The following is a 308-nucleotide window of genomic DNA, read 5'->3' as shown; positions in this document are numbered from 1 at the left end:
TTTATTCTTTTTGTTATTCTTGTTGTTGTTGTTTTTGTTTTGTTTTTTGTTTTGTTTTTGTTTTGTTTTTGTTTTGCTGTCTTTGTTGTTTTCGTGCTGGTGATGGTGTTGGTGGTGGCTGTGGTTATGCTGCTGCTGTTGCTGCTGCTGCTGCTGCTGCTGTTGCTGCTGCTGCTGCTGCTGCTGTTGCTGCTGTTGCTCTTGATGTTGCTGCATTTGCTCTGCTGCAGCTGCTTCTGCTTCTTCTGTTGCTGTTGTTGCTGCTGCTGATTCTGCTGCTGCTTCTGCTGCTGCTGTTGCTGTTGCTG

This window comes from Eimeria mitis, genomic scaffold, assembly GCF_000499745.2.
Source record: "Eimeria mitis Houghton genomic scaffold, Emh_scaff3476, whole genome shotgun sequence".
Taxonomy (NCBI): domain Eukaryota; phylum Apicomplexa; class Conoidasida; order Eucoccidiorida; family Eimeriidae; genus Eimeria; species Eimeria mitis.
This window is presented reverse-complemented; position numbering follows the sequence as displayed.